Below are 22,558 nucleotides of genomic sequence, written 5' to 3' on the forward strand. Positions count from 1 at the left end.
CTTCTCCTCCAGTATGTTACTGCTGCCCCTTCTCCTCCAGTATGTTACTGCTGCCTCTTCTCCTCCAGTATGTTACTGCTGCCTCTTCTCCTCCAGTATGTTACTGCTGCCCTCTTCTCCCTCCAGTATGTTACTGCTGCCTCTTCTCCTCCAGTATGTTACTGCTGCCTCTTCTCCTCGAGTATGTTACTGCTGCCCTCTTCTCCTCCAGTATGTTACTGCTGCCCCTTCTCCTCCAGTATGTTACTGCTGCCTCTTCTCCTCCAGTATGTTACTGCTGCCCCTTCTCCTCCAGTATGTTACTGCTGCCTCTTCTCCTCCAGTATGTTACTGCTGCCTCTTCTCCTCCAGTATGTTACTGCTGCCCCTTCTCCTCCAGTATGTTACTGCTGCCTCTTCTCCTCCAGTATGTTACTGCTGCCCCTTCTCCTCCAGTATGTTACTGCTGCCTCTTCTCATCCGAGTATGTTACTGCTGCCTCTTCTCCTCCAGTATGTTACTGCTGCCCCTTCTCCTCCAGTATGTTACTGCTGCCTCTTCTCATCGAGTATGTTACTGCTGCCTCTTCTCATCGAGTATGTTACTGCTGCCTCTTCTCCTCGAGTATGTTACTGCTGCCCCTTCTCCTCCAGTATGTTACTGCTGCCTCTTCTCCAGTATGTTACTGCTGCCCCTTCTCCTCCAGTATGTTACTGCTGCCTCTTCTCATCGAGTATGTTACTGCTGCCTCTTCTCCTCGAGTATGTTACTGCTGCCCCTTCTCCTCCAGTATGTTACTCCTGCCTCTTCTCCTCCAGTATGTTACTGCTGCCTCTTCTCCTCCAGTATGTTACTGCTGCCTCTTCTCATCGAGTATGTTACTGCTGCCCCTTCTCCTCGAGTATGTTACTGCTGCCTCTTCTCCTCCAGTATGTTACTGCTGCCTCTTCTCATCGAGTATGTTACTGCTGCCTCTTCTCATCGAGTATGTTACTGCTGCCTCTTCTCCTCCAGTATGTTACTGCTGCCTCTTCTCCTCCAGTATGTTACTGCTGCCCCTTCTCCTCCAGTATGTTACTGCTGCCCCTTCTCCTCCAGTATGTTACTGCTGCCCCTTCTCATCGAGTATGTTACTGCTGCCCCTTCTCCTCCAGTATGTTACTCCTGCCTCTTCTCCTCCAGTATGTTACTGCTGCCTCTTCTCCTCCAGTATGTTACTGCTGCCTCTTCTCATCGAGTATGTTACTGCTGCCCCTTCTCCTCGAGTATGTTACTGCTGCCTCTTCTCCTCCAGTATGTTACTGCTGCCTCTTCTCATCGAGTATGTTACTGCTGCCTCTTCTCATCGAGTATGTTACTGCTGCCTCTTCTCCTCCAGTATGTTACTGCTGCCTCTTCTCCTCCAGTATGTTACTGCTGCCCCTTCTCCTCCAGTATGTTACTGCTGCCCCTTCTCCTCCAGTATGTTACTGCTGCCCCTTCTCATCGAGTATGTTACTGCTGCCCCTTCTCCTCGAGTATGTTACTGCTGCCTCTTCCCCTCCAGTATGTTACTGCTGCCCCTTCTCATCGAGTATGTTACTGCTGCCCCTTCTCCTCCAGTATGTTACTGTTGCCCCTTCTCGAGAATGTTACTGCTGCCCCTTCTCCTCCAGTATGTTACTGCTGCCTCTTCTCCTCCAGTATGTTACTGCTGCCTCTTCTCCTCCAGTATGTTACTGCTGCCCCTTCTCCTCCAGTATGTTACTGCTGCCCCTTCTCCTCCAGTATGTTACTGCTGCCCCTTCTCCTCCAGTATGTTACTGCTGCCTCTTCTCCTCCAGTATGTTACTGCTGCCCCTTCTCCTCCAGTATGTTACTGCTGCCCCTTCTCCTCCAGTATGTTACTGCTGCCCCTTCTCCTCCAGTATGTTACTGCTGCCCCTTCTCCTCCAGTATGTTACTGCTGCCCCTTCTCCTCCAGTATGTTACTGCTGCCTCTTCTCCTCCAGTATGTTACTGCTGCCTCTTCTCCTCCAGTATGTTACTGCTGCCTCTTCTCCTCCAGTATGTTACTGCTGCCTCTTCTCCTCCAGTATGTTACTGCTGCCCCTTCTCCTCCAGTATGTTACTGCTGCCTCTTCTCCTCCAGTATGTTACTGCTGCCTCTTCTCCTCCAGTATGTTACTGCTGCCCCTTCTCCTCCAGTATGTTACTGCTGCCCCTTCTCCTCCAGTATGTTACTGCTGCCTCTTCTCCTCCAGTATGTTACTGCTGCCTCTTCTCCTCCAGTATGTTACTGCTGCCTCTTCTCCTCCAGTATGTTACTGCTGCCCCTTCTCCTCCAGTATGTTACTGCTGCCTCTTCTCCTCCAGTATGTTACTGCTGCCCCTTCTCCTCCAGTATGTTACTGCTGCCCCTTCTCCTCCAGTATGTTACTGCTGCCCCTTCTCCTCCAGTATGTTACTGCTGCCTCTTCTCATCGAGTATGTTACTGCTGCCTCTTCTCCTCCAGTATGTTACTGCTGCCTCTTCTCCTCCAGTATGTTACTGCTGCCTCTTCTCATCGAGTATGTTACTGCTGCCTCTTCTCATCGAGTATGTTACTGCTGCCTCTTCTCATCGAGTATGTTACTGCTGCCTCTTCTCCTCCAGTATGTTACTGCTGCCTCTTCTCCTCCAGTATGTTACTGCTGCCCCTTCTCCTCCAGTATGTTACTGCTGCCTCTTCTCCTCCAGTATGTTACTGCTGCCTCTTCTCCTCCAGTATGTTACTGCTGCCCCTTCTCCTCCAGTATGTTACTGCTGCCTCTTCTCCTCCAGTATGTTACTGCTGCCTCTTCTCCTCCAGTATGTTACTGCTGCCTCTTCTCATCGAGTATGTTACTGCTGCCTCTTCTCATCGAGTATGTTACTGCTGCCTCTTCTCATCGAGTATGTTACTGCTGCCTCTTCTCCTCCAGTATGTTACTGCTGCCTCTTCTCCTCCAGTATGTTACTGCTGCCCCTTCTCCTCCAGTATGTTACTGCTGCCCCTTCTCCTCCAGTATGTTACTGCTGCCTCTTCTCATCGAGTATGTTACTGCTGCCCCTTCTCCTCCAGTATGTTACTGCTGCCCCTTCTCCTCCAGTATGTTACTGCTGCCCCTTCTCCTCCAGTATGTTACTGCTGCCCCTTCTCCTCCAGTATGTTACTGCTGCCTCTTCTCCTCCAGTATGTTACTGCTGCCTCTTCTCCTCCAGTATGTTACTGCTGCCCCTTCTCCTCCAGTATGTTACTGCTGCCCCTTCTCCTCCAGTATGTTACTGCTGCCTCTTCTCCTCCAGTATGTTACTGCTGCCCCTTCTCCTCCAGTATGTTACTGCTGCCTCTTCTCCTCCAGTATGTTACTGCTGCCTCTTCTCCTCCAGTATGTTACTGCTGCCTCTTCTCCTCCAGTATGTTACTGCTGCCTCTTCTCCTCCAGTATGTTACTGCTGCCTCTTCTCCTCCAGTATGTTACTGCTGCCTCTTCTCCTCCAGTATGTTACTGCTGCCTCTTCTCCTCCAGTATGTTACTGCTGCCCCTTCTCCTCCAGTATGTTACTGCTGCCTCTTCTCCTCCAGTATGTTACTGCTGCCTCTTCTCCTCCAGTATGTTACTGCTGCCCCTTCTCCTCCAGTATGTTACTGCTGCCCCTTCTCCTCCAGTATGTTACTGCTGCCTCTTCTCCTCCAGTATGTTACTGCTGCCTCTTCTCCTCCAGTATGTTACTGCTGCCCCTTCTCCTCCAGTATGTTACTGCTGCCCCTTCTCCTCCAGTATGTTACTGCTGCCTCTTCTCCTCCAGTATGTTACTGCTGCCCCTTCTCCTCCAGTATGTTACTGCTGCCCCTTCTCATCGAGTATGTTACTGCTGCCCCTTCTCCTCCAGTATGTTACTGCTGCCCCTTCTCATCGAGTATGTTACTGCTGCCCCTTCTCCTCCAGTATGTTACTGCTGCCTCTTCTCCTCCAGTATGTCACTGCTGCCCCTTCTCCTCCAGTATGTTACTGCTGCCCCTTCTCCAGTATCTTCATTTACACAAAGTCCAGTTATTTCCAGCATTCTCTGGTTGAGGGGCATAAAAACAAGCCACTGTTCAAAAAGCATGACATCTTTCCTGGAGATTAATATATGCATTAGTAACTATCGGAATATTCAGAATTATCAAGAGTATTTTGGCACTGTCTTCCTGGTCACAGGTTCCCCCCAAAAGTCAGTTTAAATGTTGGTTTTGGTAACTCTTGTTCTTGCCTTGCAGCTTAACTGTACCATTGATGAAACAGAAATACCTGGTTGTTTATTTAGTTTATTTTATTTATGGGTGGGTGTATGTAGGTAGTGAAGACTACTGATTATTTTAAATGGGTCAGTTTTTCCAGAGAGCATAGTCACCAATGCCAGTACACTGAGAGTTTTGACAGTTAAATTACTCCGTACCACTGGGCATTCCTCCTCCTAGTTTAGGCTTGGATGGTTTCCTCACACTGGTACCATAATTAATACAAGTCCTATTTGTCCAGAATAATTACTGCAGGGACTTGCAGTGTGAGAACCAAACTGACCTCGGCTGGCTAGGCCTAGCGTGCAGTGCCTTTCTGCAGCTGGACTTGCTGAGCTTTTGAGGAACCTGTGTGGAAAACCACTTGTATGTTCAAAGGTAGAACTTAACCCTGCAAATGTTGCGGTGCAGCAGCAATAAGCAGTTCAGGAGCTCTTTTATTTAACATCCGCAGCTTTATTTTATTAGCTGGAGTGCGCAGCTACTCAATGAAAGGAGGCGGCCATAAAAGTCTTTTTAAATTGAGCTTGGAAGAAATGGTCAGCGATTTGCTAACTTGGTAACTATTGTAGCACAAATGAGGTCATACTATGGGTTTTCTTGGGCTGCATTTTTATTTATTTCTCTGGTTGAAGTATAGTATTACCTTTTTTTATAAGCTGAAGTTTGTGTAATTGAAGGCAAATGCTGCATATGGTTGAATATTAAACAAACTACAGCCAATTTAAGGAGGGTTACTGAAAATCCTGTAACTCGAAGTTTCCAGTGCATTACAGCGTTATCTTCATCAATTAAATAACCCTAGTAATCAATCACTGCTTGTGTAATGCTCACACCTTGGTATTCATGGGGTTTGTGTGAAGGGCAGTTTCAAATCGCAGACATTGGTGGGAGGGCACATTGATTTTGCTGTTAAAGTTTACTGAAATTATTATACCGCAACATGAGTAATGTAACTTTTCTTCAGTTTGGTGAATTCGAAGTGTCATGTGCACTGAAATTATCAACTATAGGCAGATTAAATTTCCTTTCTGAATTTTCAATGTTACCTTAATATAGGTTACACGTAATGCAGGCACACTGCCAAATGGTCAGTGAACTGGTCAGATTGTTTAGCCTATATTCCATAATATGGACCCAAATCTTCTGGTACAATATTTGAACTAATTGTATCATTCAAAACAAAGTGAATACTACATGTGCTTAGGTTCGTGCGTGTGCGTGTGCGGAGGGGTAGAAACATTGAACTCCGGCACTTTAAAGTGAAAATGCCATGGCTGTAGAAAATGCCCTGAAGGGAACTTCTATTGAAGTAACTGCTGATGCTGCGCTTTACCATGGCCAGAACTCAGTCGCTTTAGCTATAACCTTTTGGATGGATTTGTATTTGTTCTGTAGCAGAGCCTGTGTCGACCTTTAACATTGTAAAATGTTTTCTGTATAAAAATGCACTTCAAGGTGCAGCATACATAAAAGCATACTGCGGTTTTAAAAGACTCTTTGAAGCAGTTAGCAGACATGCCATAGATTAAATCTTTCAAGCAAGGATGCGGACTTCAAATCAGGACTAAGAATATTCTAAATTGTCTTTAATTACATGTTCATAGTCTTAATTTCTGTTGAGAATTCAAAAGAACATTACTGTGCTGCAGTGTGTGTATATATATATATATATATTATAATATATATGCACGTGTGTGAAGAAAAATCTAAATGGGTATATTATCTTTGGCCCACATAAAAGCCACTCTCATCGACTCATTTTATTACATAATATTTTTCGACACTGTGTAACTTGTGTTTAACTGGTACTTTCCATAGATATTTCAATGGCTTAATTATTTCCCATGCAAACATAAAAAAAATTAAACCGAGATGTAATGAAAGACCTCACATATAAACCATGTTTCATTATATATAATTGGGAACATGCACAAGTACAAGATGACGCTGAACTTTTGCTTTTGGAAATTACAGTTCAAGGGGAGAAAAAAAAAATACCTCGGAGACCAATGTTTTTGAAAAGAAAAATACTCTTGTCACAAAGTCTTTACAGCACGGAAACAGGTCATTCGGCTCAACTGGTCCATGCTGGTGTCATGTATCTAACTTTATTCATTGTTTTAGAACCTTTTTACTGTATTATTACACCAAACTATTTCAGAAGGTGATTTGACTGTTAGAACTGCCCTGTTTTTATAGTACGAGCAGATTTTAGAAATAATACTGGCATGCTTTTATGTTGTATCTTCTATCAAAATGTCTCAGTGCTTCACACAATGGATTATCTCCTGGAATGTTGTTACACAGGCAGATGTGGCAGCCATTCTGAACAAGCGGCTTCCCATAGATAGTTATGATATGAATAACCAATTAACCTGTTCTTAGATACAGGTAAGTGAGTTACAGGAGTGGCTAGGGGCAAAGGAAACACAAAAAAGTCAACGCTGCTGCCAGCAGGAGTGGCTGGCACCCTACCCGCTGCTCCTCGTGTAGTAGATATAGTGGTTAGTGCGATTAGTTGCTTCAATATCTGTACAGAGGAGCATAGGGGTTTTGGGGCACTTTTATTTATGAGGAAATGCTATTGACAGCAGACAGGTAGTTTCCCACTGTAGTTGCAACTCTCAAATATAAAGGAGTTCCCTCCAGATTCTGACTGCATTGCAGACCTCAATTTCCATGGGTCTTGCAGCAACCTGTCAACAGATTAAACATACATAGGGTCTGTTTGGCTCTGTGATGGCACACATTTCTGAGTTAGATGTTTCTGGGACTTGAGTACATATTGTAGGCCAACAGTTCAGTCCAGTAATGCAGGATTGCTGAGGCATTTGAATCAAGGCCTCATTTCCTTGCTTAGGTGGAGCTTAACAGCCATGGCACTTTCTGCAGAAGAGTTCTCCCAAAGTCCTGACCAACATTTATCCCTCAAGCAGCACTACCAAACCAGACTAACTGAGCATTCATCTTCTTTATTGTTTGGAATCTTGCTGTGTGAAAATATTTTCCTACATAAAGTGCTTTGGGATATCTTGAAAGTGAAAGACACCATATAAAAGTTTTCTTCTTTTTCTTGTATGTAATTTGACTTTTTGTAAATAGGACAGCATTTAATTTTATAGATTCATTTTTCCTTTTTGGATTGGGAAGCAGTCATTATGACGCCAGAATGCCACACTCCCCGATTTCCACATGCCCAGTGTGGAACCAGTCTACGTCAACAGCAGTGGCAGATCAGATAATAAATTGGGCAGAGTTGCGCACAGAGGTTATTTTATTGTAGTTTTATGTGATTGGATCCCAGGGGAGCTATCATGAGCCATGTATGTTGGTGCTGGCTGCATCTCTTTAGCTACTGCCATTAATGGTAGTGTGGAGATTGAAGGCAGGACTCTGACATCTAGAACCACACCCCAGTGGCGAGTCTCCAGTAAGTTGAAAGCAGTAAATTCACCACTTGTAAACTACCTTTTAAATTGTTTTTGTGCCGCTCGCTCTTGGTGCACTGTAGTCAGCACCAAACACAAGGTGTACTTATCAGATTAGTTAAGACACTGGTCATAACTCACCTGAGTTTCCCTTATGTTGTCTATCTGGCCCTAGTAAATGCACTAATCCAACAGCAACATGATGCCTGGTAAGTGTTTTGAGACATCCTGAGAATGCAAACGGTGCTGTATAATTTTGATTTGTTCTTTATCCATGCGCACCTGCCACACCGCCAAAACTAGTCTGCACATGTGCTACAGATGTGGATTTGCTTTGCAGCTGCTTCACACTGAGACCCCTGCACAAGTTGGCTGCAAGTATGGGAGAGCCGCACACTTGGGATCCTGTCTCGAGACCTGGGCAGCAGTTTAAAGCAGCTGCTGCTGGTTTCAATAGTAAGGACAACGGCAGACTAGCAGTGTAAATGGACTATTCGCAGCAATCCTGACTTGTATTTGTTTCAGGATTGCTGGCAGGAAATGAGTTGAGCACTTTTGATTTTCGTTTTTTTCTGTTTGTTTTAACATTTCAAACAAAAGATGAAAGCTCAGGATGTAATTCCTGTAACAATGAGATGAACTGCTTCCCTGAAGTTCCTCTGGTTCAATTAGATTGCCAAAAGGTGTCTGGTCAAGTTAATAGTCCTTGAGTTAGCAATGGCAGCCTAGTTCTTGCTAAATGGAAATGTGAATGAACCTGTTCTCGTAGTGAATGCTGTGTTAGCTTTTGACACCTGTGTCTGACATTGAAACCGTTGATATGTTCTTGGAGTCTTTGATGGCACAGCAGTTAAAAACCAAATAGAATTGTAATCAACACAGGAAGCCATAAAGTTCTTCCTTTTTTCTGAGATGTTTGGCGTGGTGCCGTGGACCTGTGTGTCTGCGATCGAGTGGCACAGAGCATTATGTGGAGTGCTGGCCATTCCTGGTCCTTCAATTCCAGTTGTTAAACTTTTCCTGAAATGAAATGAATGTTGAGATGAGACAAAATCTTTTAAAATGGTTTTTATCTGAACAGGAAGTTTAATTATCAGGAAATCGCATGAGATACCTCGGCAGAAAAAAATAATCACCAGAAAATAATGTTTAGCTATTCATACATTATTCATTCTGAGCACGTCAAATCAGAATGACCTTCATGTAAAATAATCAGTTGTCCAGTGAGGCTTTGCAGCCATCCCTATTGTAATCCAGTGACCTGCCTCCTCAATCAATCAAAGCAGTTTTTTTTTTAATGTGGAGTTGAAGCTTGAAATTACATCAGGTGGTTACTCGGAAAAGGATAAGTCCACCTAAGCGTTGAGCAAATGCAGTGTCCAGATGTTCAGGACTTTTGTTTTTCAGTACAAAACCGCTTACAAACCATGTGCGTGGTATACAATTCCACATCTATTTTTGGATAGCCTGTGGCTGTATATAGTGATTATTTTGTAATGATGAGGAATAGTTAACAAGGACAGTAATTTCCTGTTTCACGGAATGACAGTAGTTTTTTTCCACAGTACACAATTAGAAATCAGATCAGATGAATGGGGGAAAACAGCAGTTTTTCCACAAGACTACTTGCTCTCCCTCCTGAATTTTTGTTACGTTTTATTTTCTCATGTATTTTATTCCTTTTTTTTTTGTTTGCCTGGCCTGACGCCGCCACTTCAGCTGAGAGAGTGGGTATTCGGCCTACTGCCCGGCTACTACCATGCCCCTATAGCTGGTCTAGGAGGTGCCAGGGACTGTCCATGAGCAATTCTCCCTTCTGGTTTTGCTCCCCGCCCCCATTGGAAGATATCGGAACCATTGCGCATGTAATTGGGGCGTAAAGCAAAAACCTAGCATAAAAGATCGAGGAAACTTGGGCGCAAGTGTGTGACGCAGATAATTATGCTACATCCAGATTTACTCGTCCTTTTACGCCCATTTATTGGTTTTTCTTTGAGCCTCGATTATTTATGCTGATTTCCACTTGTTTACATTTTTACATTCTGGCACATGATGATAAAATTGGCAGGAAATTTGGGTGTAAATGGACATCAGCAAAATGGATGCACGAATGAGTGCAATTTCGGGTGTAACTTCCAGATTACAGCCCCGTAGGAAATTCCATCCCATGTGCTCTAGTAAAAAGCCAAGGTTTTGAATAAAGCTTGAAACATGCCCCAGCCAGTCTCCCGCATGTTGTTTAAATAGTCTAGAACCCTTTTATATTGTGTCAGAACTGGGATCAAAATGGAAGATTTAAAGCTTGCAGATCACTTGACCAGAAGGGATATTGCAGAAGCGTGGAGAAAATAGAAAAATGCTCTTTGTTTGTAATAGAATGGGCTTTGGCTGATATTTTATTGTATGTGGCAGATGAAGAAGCAATAGCGTATATAATTTTATGTATGCTTGGGAGGATTAATGGAAACTGATTTGTTAATGGACAAGTTTGAGGAATATTTCACAACTCTGAAAAATATTTCATATGAAGAGGGGTTTAGTATCTGGTTCAAAGCTCAGTACATAGACTACCTCATTAACAACAGCATTGCAACCGAGATAACAGCTGATCAAATCAGAGGCAACTCACCTTCGAGAGAGAATCTAGATCGGCAGAAAGCAGTTGATATTCTAGAGGAGCAAAAGCCATCAAAACACAGATGAAGCACACATGTAATACTAGCAGCCTTATCAGTAGTGATAAGTGGGGCAGGATGCTACTTCATATAATAAAAAGAAAAATGAGACCTATCTGGTCAACAAAGTTCATAGATTGTAATTGCTATCCTTCATCATGAGAGAATTTTTTTTCCAGTACGGCTTTTGGTATATGAAAACCATTTTGCTGAAAGTATGCAAAATCATCCTTGTCAGACAGGTAAAGAAAATGCATAGAGAAGAACAACAATATGAGATTAAAAATGATTTGTTTTATGTATGTGATTCGCACATGATAATGAATCAACCTCAAGGTAAACGACACACGACAGAGCTGTCCATTTTAAACGGGACACAGGAGCTCAATATAATGTCCTGCCACAATCCGTTTGCAAGAAGCTAAGTAAGAAACTAAGTATGAACTGAGCAAGTCTAATGCAAAGTTGGTGATCTACTCTGGCCAAAATATCAACACAAGAGGATGTAATGAGGCGTGTGAATATAAAGACAATTTCAAATTCCCGAATAGCAATCCTTATACTTCAAGCAGGCTGATGGTTAGAATTGAACAGCACAATTGATGCAGTCGCTAACAATAAATGCCTAAAAGCAATCGAAGTATGCTGCTGGATTTAGGGACATAGGGATTCACAGCACCGGGAAAGACCTTGTGCGATCTATCTAGCCAGTCCCAGTGTCTTTATTGAAAAGTTTGGGATGCCGAGCAGGAATCCTCAACTGACCGTCACACATCTACCAAGGAAAGTGGCAGTAACACTTTGTGATAAAGTTTGCAATGGGTTAAATAGAATGGAGAAATTTGGTATAATAGTCAAAGAACCAAAGTGAGACAGCAGTATGATAACACCAGTTACGCCAAACTGAACAAGTGAGAATGTGCCTCGGCCATAAAGATTTAAATGAAGCCACAGAATGAAAACATTATCCAACATAGTTCATGGAGGAAATGGTGTCATGGCTATCAAATGCCCCAAATCTTCAGCACACTTGATCCACCTGAATTAAGTTAAGAATGCAAAAAATGTCAATTATATAGGGTGCAGAAGGACTCTAGGAAGGGGGTGGGGGAGATGGAGGTATTCAAATGTGTGGTGGAAAAACAAGCAACAAAAAAGATCTGAAACAGTATCTTGGTATGATTTGACCAGGCAGTTTCGTCTTGCGTTACATTGAGTTCCAGGTTGTCAGAATCTGAGAAAGCTACTTGGAAAAATATATAGCATGGCATTGGACTGAGGAGCATGTTGGCGAAGAAACGTTTGGTGTAAGAAACCCTAGTGCAGAAATAGTCAAGGTGACCAAGCCAATGAGGATTAGTGTTGATGCTTCCAGTTCAGGAATGGGTGGTAGCATTACTGCAAGAGGAATAAACCATAGAGTTTGCGTCATGTTCATTTACATAATGGTATGTCCAGGTAGCAACTTGCAGCTATAGCATTTGGATAAAAAATTTCCATCAACATGCACGTTAAATTTTGTGCTGGGGAGTGACCGTGAACCTATAAAATGATGTCAAAGTTTGTGAAACCCTACCCAAACTATCGAATATGTTACACATAAGTTGCAAAAGTCTAGTTTGTCAGCAGAGCCAAGAATGGAGCAGAAGTGTCTGTAGCCTATGGATTGAGTTGAAGCTACCTACCAGAAGCTGATGGTGCAGGTGATAAAGATGATCAAGTAACTGTGCATGATATTCTGTCTTCATCTATTGCAATGTAGACTAGGTGAGATGATAACAGAAATTGGGGAAGACTAGTCATTGCAAATGCTGAAATCCCTGATCTTGCAGGCATTTCCAGAGAGAGCGACAAATCTGAAGTTCATCCTAAAATACAGCAGTATTGGGACTTATATTGCATTTATATAGCACCTTTAGCAAAAAGAATATCCTAAGGCACTTCACAGCTAAGTGCAAGGTAACAGATGCTGATCAGGAAGGGAGATTTTGGAGGGGATAACCAAATGTTTGTTTGAAGAGATGGGTTTTGAGAGGCTTTGTTTCCAGAAGGAAGATAAATAATGGAGAAATGCAGTGGTTTAGGGAGGAAACTCCTTGTGTGCCTGAAACCTCTGCTACTAATGGTGGGGTGAAGGGGGCTGGGGGAAATGCACAAAAGATCAGAGTAAGAAGAACGGTGTTTGGAGGGGGGGGGGGGGGGATTTAGAACTTGAGATTGCAAAGATAGGGTAGGGTGAGGCAATGGAGGAGGTTAAATAGGAGGACCAGGACTTTACATGGTAGTACTGAGGGAGTGCTGCATTGTTGGAGATGCCATCTTTCAGATGGGATGTTAAACTGAAGTCCCATCTGCCATCTCGGGGGGGCGGGGGGGGGAAGTTTCCTATTCTGCGTGTCAAATGCTGCACCTTTTTCTACAGCACTGTCCACAGAGACGGTCCCATTCTGGCACTAGTTTAAAATGAAAACCTGGCAGTGCTTGGTGGTTTCTTCCTTTTCTGCTGGAGGCAAAGCACAACCAGCAATAAACAGTTAGCACTGGATTCCATTGGCTAACATTTTATCCTGCCCAGTCCCAATACTAATGCTGAGGGTGAGCTCTCCAGCTGCCAGTGACAGGGACAGGCCTGCCTTGCAGCTTTTGTTCTGAATTCCATCTTGCAAAGTAAACAAAGTGAGTACAGAGTACCAACGACCATATAATAGGTTACGGAACCATTCCCAGTGAGAGGAGCACCACTGTATAAACAGGACATGCAATCGTCTTTCATTGGCACATGATGTCAGATTGTCTTTATGTTCCAATTAAAATGCGTAGAAATGGAAGGTATTAAATAATTTTACAAAAATCCTAGCATTGGTAATATATATATCTCATCATTTTAGAGAGTACATTTAAGCCAGCAACAACTACTTACATTTGTATAATGATTTTTCATGTACCAAAACATTCCAAGCCAATTTGCAAGAGGTAGGGGGAGCACATAAGTGGAGCTTATCGAAAGGCACGGTCAGAGATAGGTTTTGACGGTTTTTGAAGGTGCGATGAGAGGTACTGAAGTAGAGATTTAGGAATAGAATTCCAGAAGCAGGGATGTGGAAGCTCTGATGGAGACCAGTAGACTAGAATTGAAGGAGAACAGGCTTGTGTGCTGGAGTAAATTGTGGAGATGGAGTAGAGCTTAGGCCATGGGGGGGATTTGAAGGCCATTGGGGGATTTGAAGACCTGGAGAATGACATGCTGTGGACTGGGGTACCAGCAGCACCTTATTTCCCCTTCCAGCAAACGATCTCCACCGGGCATTTTTTAACCTGTCTCTTGGGTAGCTGGATCTTACTGTGAGGAACTAAATAGTATTGCATGTATTCGGCAGTATCTCTATCTGAGCTTTTGAGACAATATGTAATGTTTTCTCTTGGCTGTCAAAAAAATTTACTTTTTGGGAGAATACTATAGAGTGTCAGAATTCATGATTATTTCTGTTTTGTTTTGTCCAGGAAAATCAATTGTCATAAGAAGCTAAAAGTATTCCCAGAGATGGAAGCCCATAAGGCATCAAAGAAGAAAATTACTTTAGAGAACAAGTTGTGTACTTATATTTTAAAATCCGCTGTAGTTGTCAAAGGCAATTTCTGCTGAATTAAGGTTATATTTACATAATGTGTAAAACTCTGAAATTATTGAGGCACGTGCATTAACAAAAGCCGTATTAGTAGATCATCACTGAAATGATATAGTATGTTTTGTGTCGAGTGTTTGTTACTTGTCCTGAATTGTCTTTCAACCATCTCCTGATGGAAACCTTAAAATACATTTTGAGCAACCTTAATGGGAGTTCAGGCAGGGGAGTCCATTTTGGTCGAAGCTGCTTAAGAGTAATAGAGGTTCAGCCTAATGGTCAAACTTTGTGACTTGAATATTGCTAGGTATTTAGCAATCTGTCGGGGGACTCCCCTTTTTGCAGTTGACTAATTTTTCTACAAAGTTGAGTTCTCATTTAAAATGTTCCATTTATCTAAAATGCATCTCTTGATTTTTATTGTTTAATTTTAAATAATTCTCTTGTAACACATTTTTGTTTTTAATGGATACAATAGCCATAGCAGCGAAATATGAATGCAGTGCATAGTCATTGTTGGCAGCATCCTCTGGTAAAATGACTTTGAATACTTTATAGTTCAATACAGCCGCAAAATTTAGGATTAATTGTTGCAACTCTTTGGTTTCCCACAGTGAAGTTAGAACTAGAAATGAGAAGATAAATTTGGTGCCTTAAATTCCAGTTTTTAATTATATTAACATAGAAACATAGAAGATAGGAGCAGGAGTAGGCCATTCGGACCCTCGAGCCTGCTCTGCCATTCAATGAGATCATGGCTGATCATCCAAATTCAGTACCCTGTCCCTGCCTTCTCCCCATATCCCTTGATCCCTTTAGCCTTAAGAAATATATTCAACTCCTTCTTGAATATATTTAATGAATTGGCCTCCACTGCCTTCTGTGGTAGAGAATTCCACAGGTTCACCACTCTCTGGGTAAAGAAATTCCTCCTCATCTCTGTCCTAAATGGCTTACCCCTTATCCTTAGACTGTGACCCCTGGTTCTGGACTTCCTGGCCATTGGGAACATCCTTCCTATATCTAGTCTGTCTAGTCCTGTCAGAATTTTATAAGTTTCAATGAGATCCCCTCTCATTCTTCTAAACTCCAGCGAGTATAAGCCCAATCGACCCAATCTCTCCTCATATGTCATTCCTGCCATCTCAGGTATCAGTCTGGTGAATCTTCGCTGCACTCCCTCCATGGCAAGAACATCCTTCCTCAGATAAGGCGACCAAAACTGCACACAATACTCAAGGTGTGGTCTCACCAAGGCCCTGTACAACTGCAGCAAGACATCCATGTTCCTGTACTCGAACCCTCTCGCTACGAAGGCCAACATACCATTTGCCTTCTTAACCGCCTGCTGCACCTGCATGCTTACCTTCAGCGACTGGTGCACAAGGACACCCAGGTCTCGTTGCACTTCCCCTTCTCCCAATCTATTGCCATTCAGATAATCTGCCTTCCTGTTTTTGCCACTAAAGTGGATAACCTCGCATTTATCCACATTATACTGCATCTACCATGCTCCTGCCCAATCACCCAAGCTGTCCAAATCATACTGGAGTTTCTCGGCATCCTCCTCACGGCACACATGCCCACCCAGCTTTGTGTCATCTGCAAACTTGGAGGCATTACATCCAGTTCCCTTGTCTAGATCATCATTTATATATAGTGAATAGCTGGGGTCCTAGGACCGATCCCTGCGGTACCCCACGAGTCACTGCCTGCCACTCGGAAAAAGACCCGTTTATTCCAACTCTTTGCTTCCTGTCTGCCAACCAGTTCTCTATCCAAGTCAGTACCTTGCCCCCAATCCCATGTGCTTTAACTTTACACGCTAATCGCTTATGCGGGACCTTATCGAAAGCCTTCTGAAAGTCCCAATACACCATATCCACTGGTTCTCCCTTATCTATTCTACCAGTTACATCCTCAAAAAATTCCAGTAGATTAGTCAAGCACGATTTACCTTTTGTAAATCCATGTTGACTTTGTCCGATCCTGTCACTGTTTTCCAAGTGCTCTGCTATTACATCTTTTATAATGGACTCTAGCATTTTCCCCACTACCGATGTCAGGCTTACCGGTCTATAATTCCCCGTTTTCTCTCTACCACCTTTTTTGAATAGTGGGGTAACATTAGCTACCCTCCAATCCATGCGAACTGTTTTAGAGTCTATCGAATTTTGGAAGATGACCAGCGTCTGGAATGTCTAAATTATGGTTGATTAGTATGTTTTGTTCACGTAGTTTTTGTGGGGGAATACATTGATGCATTCTGTTGATAAATAACTGGATATATTTTGCAATATGGGCTGAGGAAACTGGAATACTAGCTGGAGACTGTGGTTGAGGGAAGGGTGGGGAGTGTTGGAGTAGGTTGTTTCCTTGGTGAGGTTTGGAGTACAGAGGAAGATGTTGCCATTTTGTCCCACTTGGGTCATTTTTTCCTTTCAGTGTAAGCCAGCATATTCAAGCTAATTTCCCATTAATTCTCTAGCTTGATGTGAGTTATGGTATCCGTAACCAGCATTTCACACAAATTAGCATCAAGGAAACTAGGGTGGTACAAATCCACAGCGCAAGATAGAGCCTAAAGTATTCAACTGTTCACAAACAGATGTACTGAACATCCACATTCCAATGATATTACAAAGTACATTTTTGGATTTGGATTAATCGAATAGTAGAAGTCCTTGTTTTTGGCCTGGTGTGTAATTATGTGGCACTGTAGCTTTATTCAGACTGGTCCATTGAAGCTTTTTTTAAACATGTAATTTTGAGTACAAAATTAGTTTTAATTTTATGGCTTCTGCATATTGAGCTGTCACTAGTCCATTTCTGAATGGAACAGTCTCCTAATTAACTTGAAAGTCTCATCATCTTGAGTGAGATGACAATTTGCTAGATTTAATTACTTATTATCTCTCAGTGCAGGTATACTTGCATCACTGCAGTGCAATTTCTAAGTTACAGCCAAGCAAAAATTGAGGGATAACTGCATGAATTTAACATTTGGTGTCAGCTTCTGGTTTTAAAAAGAGCCAAGGCTTATGAGATCCTTATGCTCAAAGTGAGCTGGAAGCAGGTACCAACATGAAACCAAAACCGGCAACATAACTAGCATTAGTACCCTGCAGTAGTTTATGCTTTGTAAGTATTTTGAAACCCTTTTAAAAGATTGGTGTGCTTTGGGATGCATTATTAGCTGTAGAACATCTACTTGTGTAGTTACATCACTAATTATCTGTCATATGTAAAACAAATGATTTTATTTTGATCACATCACAGTAGTGCTCTACCACTTTCAATTTAGGGACACGAGCTGTGTTTGCATTTTGATCTTGTTTCTTAGGTGGCGTGTATGGCACAGGGACAGATGGTACACATACACTTATGTCTGCCACAATACCTACCTTACGTCTGCCACAATACCTACCTTAGAGACAGCAAGGAGGTAACTGGGACCAGCTGGATTCCAGACTACCCTGATCAGTTTCAGAGTGAGACTGTGAGCAAGTGTACTCTAACTATTGCCTCCCCAGATGGCTCAGTTGGTAAATGCACAGCTCAGTGTAGAACTGAGCCATTCACCCCAAAAAGATCCGAATCAATTTCTGTGCCAACTTAGCTGATCTCTGGCAGACAGTCTGGTGGTGGCAGAGAAGATGTGGCAGTGGGGGGAATGGTATAACTGGTCTCCATAACATCAGACTAGGAAGGAGAAACATCTCACTCCTGATTGCTGTCTAGTGAGTCTTACTGGAAAGTGCACATATATGAATGTCAGTTTCAACTGTAATCCCCCTCTCCATGTGCATATTCATAAACAAGAAGCCTCCTGACATGCACTCTGTACATTCACCCATGAAGACTGGCCACTGGGTGGGGTAATGGAGGGTCCTTCGCACCCTGGAACATGGTACAGTTCACCTTCAGGAGAGGAGGAGAAAATTGGAGGGAAATAATTGCTTCCCTGATCATTTGGCAAGTCATTTGTTTTTAAATGAAATTTCTTGAAAATGCAATTTTTGGTGGTAAATTCACATTTAATTTTTCTGTTAAATATTTGTTTATAAAACAGCTTCAAAAACGCAGGATTGGACTTAAATCCTCACTAGGTCTGTCAGCTTGAAACTTTACTAACTCTGGGGGACTCCAGCTCCACATTCACAACCTCTACCAGCCTCACCCGAGTTCCCTGACAGCATGTGGTATAGGGACACAACTGGACATGTGCAACTGTAGAGGTCAACCGGACAGGCTGGCGGACGGGTGTAATCACAGTGTGACAAGTTTACATAGGAAGTTTCTAATATAAATGTGGACATAGGAAGTTATAATTGAAAATACATTCTGTCCTTATTTTTATGATGATAAAATGGGGATTGAATTATGTCTGCTGCCCTGGTCCAATTAACCCCAGACACTCAGCCTGCTTCACCTAAAAAGACTACACTTGGTCTTGAATTCCCATGTACAACTCCATGCGAGATCAACTAGCAATAAATGTATATTCTACTGACTGCCCCAACAATTTGCATTAGCTCACATTGAATTTTAAATACTTTGAAGATTAGATTGTCTCTTCTATTTTAAATTTCAGCAGTTATAGAATTGTGTTAAAATTAAAAATGGTGCTAACCTTGAGGTGCTTGAATGCAAAGCAAACTGAGGAGATGAAGTCCAATTTGACTATTAGTAAATTAAACATCTGGGAAGTAATAAAGCCTGGGATCTCCCTAGAGCCCCTTTCATCCATTTAATTGGCATCATTGTCTTTTGCCTCATTTGCTGTCTTTCCCATTTGAAAAGTATTTGAAATCTAGTAATTAAAATGCAGAAGCTTCTAAAAGCAACCTGAAATTTTTGAGTTGGTTCATGGGAAGACCACCTTTTTAAGCAGATTTGATTTTCAAGAAATACAGTGTACAGTATAAACACATATAGATGTCTTATAAAATCATATGTTTAGTGTCATCCAAAGTGAAGTACAAATCCCACATTAAGCACACAACACAGTCAATAATTTATAATCTTTAGATACATTGGGTATTATGCATTGTGTAAATTGCTTACAATTTTGCAAGATTGTTATTTTTCTAAACTTTCTTGGGGAGAACTTTAGCCTATTGCAAGGATCTTGTATAATTTACTTACAGAAAAGCAGATTGCTTTTAATCTTGGGTCAGGAGCACTGTCCAAATATGCTGACTGACGAGCAGAGTTGACTCTGGGGTTGCATGCAGCTGAAAGAGAATGCATCAAAAGTTCAAAGAAGATAGATCACTGTTGAGTTTATTTGCATGCGCTGTTCCTCTGGCTTGGGTTCTCACAGTGTAAGATGCTGGGAAGAGATGGCGCCTGTCGGGGTCTCAGCTTGAGTCGGGACTGGGGGCTTGGTGTGTCCTTAGCACTACAATAACTGGAACCAATTTAGAAAGTACTCTCCACAGCAACACGGAATCATTCAGTAGGCCTCGAGAGGAATCACTAAGATCCGTAAGTTGTTGCAAGGGGCGGAGGAAGAGAATAAAATTGCAAAATTCTGATTCAGCAAGATATAAATATAATCCCATTTGTATAAAATAAATACCAACAAATATAATACACTTGTGGATAAAATCATATAGTAACATTGAGAGACTTGCAAAGACTAGAGCATTCACTGGAGCAGAGAAGGTTAAAGGGATTATTTAATGGAAATGTTCAAAATTCTGAAAGAGCTTGAGAGTAAATAGTGAAAGATTGTTTCCACTATGGCAAATTGGTAACAAGGGGACATATAATTAGGGTTATTACCAGAATCATAAAGGGGTGATTAGAAAAATTTTGCAGAGAGGGCTATTAGAATATGGAATGCATTACCTTTTTAAGAGGAAGTTGGATAAACAGAAATAAAATTATTAAAGGTTATGAGGAAAGAACAAAAAAATGAGACTAGGATAGATAGCTACAGGGTGGTGCAAGGAGTGGCATAGGGTAGTGAGACTAAATAGCATTTTGTGCTTATATTTCTATTATTTTATAATGTAAAAGGATTTTCTAACTTTTATAGCGGTGTAAATTAAATTACATAACAGTTTATACCTGTAATAAAGACACAAGACCCCTTTTTTTGGCTAAAATCACTATAGACAATGGGGAAGGGAATTTATCCCTCAGCTTCTACATAAAATACATTATTCAGAATATGTTTCAATAATTAACTATCCTTAATAGTAAATGTAGCTCATTTGTAAAATCATATTTCTGGACATTTAAAAAAAAAAAAAAAAAAAATGATGGCACCCCGTTGCAGTTTTTCCTCTGCTGCTTGGAATACTGACTGATGGTGTCTTTCCTACTGCTCAGCTTTACGTCTGTCATGAAAGTATCTTTCTCGGTAACTGGGAAGATGCACAAGCAAAGCCAACTTGGAAAGTTTGGTTCACGGAATTGAAATAATAGGTTTTATCAAAATGAAAGCTTGCCTGTCATTTGAGTTCTCAACTACAGAGATCACAGAAGATACTTAACACTTTTAAAATTTATACTATATAATATTTATAAAATGTATGTACAGTGTATGTTTTACGGACTTGAAGTTGCAATATTTAAAAAAAAAAGCATTGTATTTTCTGTTAAAACTGTCAACTAAGTATGGCTTTATAAGTAATAGTCAGGAGCGGGAACCTAGAATGACTTGACTTCCAACCCCCACCCCCCCATTTCCTGGAGATACTTGAGTCAATTATAGTGCATAACCACCACCCTAGTTGAGATTAGTTGATTCAGTCTGCTCAGGCTTTGAACATGAAGCCTTTCTGTCCTGCATGGTTCAATACCGCACAACATGACACTGTGCAGCTACTCACTGAGCCATTTTGGGCAACCCTAACAGATTTTTTAAATCATGCTTCTTCCTATATTGGGAAGGTTACATGTTCAGAGTTTAAAAAAAACACTCTTGTTTGTGAGGCAACTTTCATCATTGTACATGGGTTGGGAGGGTTGGTCACCATTTTGAAATTCCAAATAATGGACTTCATTGGGTCGAATGTAAGAGAAAATAATTTGCATTTATGTAGTGCGTTATCACATCCTCAGGATTAACTAATGATTTGTAACCAGTGGATTACTTATGTCACTGTTGATAGCAGCCATTTGCACACAAGGTGCTCAAATCCATAGTGGGACTTGAATTTACAACTTTCTAACTTGGAGGCACAAATGCTACCAACTATAAATATATTTCAGAATTGAGATCCTTTTTATACAAGCTGATCATGAGAATTATTTCCCCATGTTCCTTTTCGGTTGCCATTTCCTGCTATTGCATTTCTTCTTTGTAGAAGACCAGACACTTTTGGTTGCCTATTTTTCATAGTTCTTCTTAGGCAGTCCCTCGGAATAGAGGATGACTTGCTTCCACATTAAAAATGAGTTCTCAGGTGACTGATGAGTCTAACGCAGGACCTACAGTCTCTGTCACAGGTGGGGCAGATGGTGGTTGAAGGGGCGGGTGGGTGGGGTGCTTGGGTTGACGTGCTTGGCTTCCGCTTGATCCCGGCGAAGAGACTTGGTGTTCGGCGCCTTCCCGGATGCTTCTCCTCCACTTTGTGCGGTCTTGGGCCAGGGATTCCCAGGTGTCGGTGGGGATGTTACACTTTTTCAAGGAGGCTTTGAGGGTGTCCTTTAAGCGTTTCCTCTGCCCACCTGGGGCTCTCTTGCCGTGCCGGAGCTCCGAGTAGAGCGCTTGCTTTGGGAGTCTCGTATCGGGCATGCGGACAATGTGACCCGTGCATCGGAGCTGATCGAGCGTGGTCAAAGCTTCGATGCTGGGGATGTTGGCCTGAGCAAGAACACTGACGTTGGTGCACCTATCCTGCCAATGGATTTGCAGGATCTTGCGGAGGCAGCGTTGGTGGTACCTCTCCAGTGCTTTGAGGTGCCTGCTGTACATGGTCCATGTCTCTCAGGCATACAGCAGGGTGGGTATCACTGCTGCTCTGTAGACCATGAGCTTAGTGCCGGGTTTGAGGTCCTGGTCTTCAAAAACACACTTCCTCAGGCGACCGAAGGCTGCACTGGCACACTGAAGGCGGTGTTGGACTTCGTCGTCGACGTCTGCCCTTGTTGACAGTAGGCTCCCGAGGTATGGAAAGTGGTCCATGTTGTCCAAGGCCTTGTCATGGATTTTGATAATCGGGGGCAGTACTGTGTGGCGGGGGCAGGTTGGTAGAGGACCTTTGTCTTACGGATGTTTAGTGTAAGGCCCACGCTCTCAGTTACTATCATTGTTGCTTCATAATCAGCTGGTAGGAATACAGTTTGTTTGGGCAGGCGAGATGCCTCTTTCCCTAACCTCAAAAGAGTTATGTTAGCACTGTACTGGGGTGCCCCTTGTAGCTGAACAGGAAATATAGTGCATAACAATTTATTTTGTACGCCAGTATGATTTTTTCTAAAAAAAAAAAAAAAAAAAATTATTTTAAAGTAGCCATTTTTACTTCACTTTCTTGATTGACTTGCACACATAATATCAAACCTGCAGTTTGTTGATGTCTGACCACGAACCCAGAGCATTTTGATCT

General features: G+C 42.3%; 1 long non-coding RNA gene across 1 annotated transcript; it reads right to left on the reverse strand.

Annotated features, from left to right (window-relative positions):
- Positions 1 to 5,841: 5,841 nt before the first annotated feature.
- Positions 5,842 to 19,698, reverse strand: LOC147106185 (uncharacterized). The gene is made up of 2 exons (XR_015081378.1): positions 19,143 to 19,698; positions 5,842 to 8,716 (listed from the first exon to the last, which is right to left on the reverse strand). It is a non-coding gene; the product is annotated as an uncharacterized LOC147106185 (long non-coding RNA).
- Between the last annotated feature and the right edge of the window lie 2,860 nt (positions 19,699 to 22,558).

This window comes from Somniosus microcephalus, chromosome 16 (assembly GCF_052327205.1).
Source record: "Somniosus microcephalus isolate GS21.2 chromosome 16, FLI_Smic_1.0, whole genome shotgun sequence".
NCBI lineage: Eukaryota > Metazoa > Chordata > Chondrichthyes > Squaliformes > Somniosidae > Somniosus > Somniosus microcephalus.